A 647-nucleotide genomic window follows, 5' to 3' on the forward strand; every position below is an offset into this window, starting at 1 on the left:
TGATAAACAATATGAAAAGCATCTCAAAAAATTAAAAATAGGATAACCATATAATACAGTGATCCCACTTCTATATATATCCAAAGGATTTGAAATCAGGATTTTGAAGAGATCTTGTATCCATTACAGCATTGTTCACAATAGCTAAGACATGGAAACAATCTAAATGTCTATCAATGGATGAATGGATAAAGATGTGATATATACATATGTATATATTTCACATATATATATAACATCCTTATATATACATATCAGAAAAAAAGGAAATCCATAAAAAAAGAAGGAAATCCTGCCATTTGCTACAACACAGGTGGATCTTGAGGGTATTATGCTAAGGGAAATAAGCCAGACATCAAAGGACAAACATCACCTGATACCACTTATATGACAAATCTAAAATGGGCAAACTCACAGAAGCAGAGAGTAGAATGGTAGTTGTCAGGGCCTGAGAGGAAGAAAAAATGGGCAAGTATTAGCAAAAAGCATAAAGTAAGTTATGCAAAATGAATAAGTCTTAGAGGCATGGTGTACAGTATAGTGCCTGTAGTTAACAATGTTGTGTACTTAAACATTTACTAAGAGGATAGATTTAAGGTTAAGTATTCTTATAACAGCAATAACAAAAACACCACCACCACTAAAAT

The sequence above is a fragment of the Pteropus alecto genome, unplaced genomic scaffold, assembly GCF_000325575.1.
Source record: "Pteropus alecto unplaced genomic scaffold, ASM32557v1 scaffold548, whole genome shotgun sequence".
NCBI lineage: Eukaryota > Metazoa > Chordata > Mammalia > Chiroptera > Pteropodidae > Pteropus > Pteropus alecto.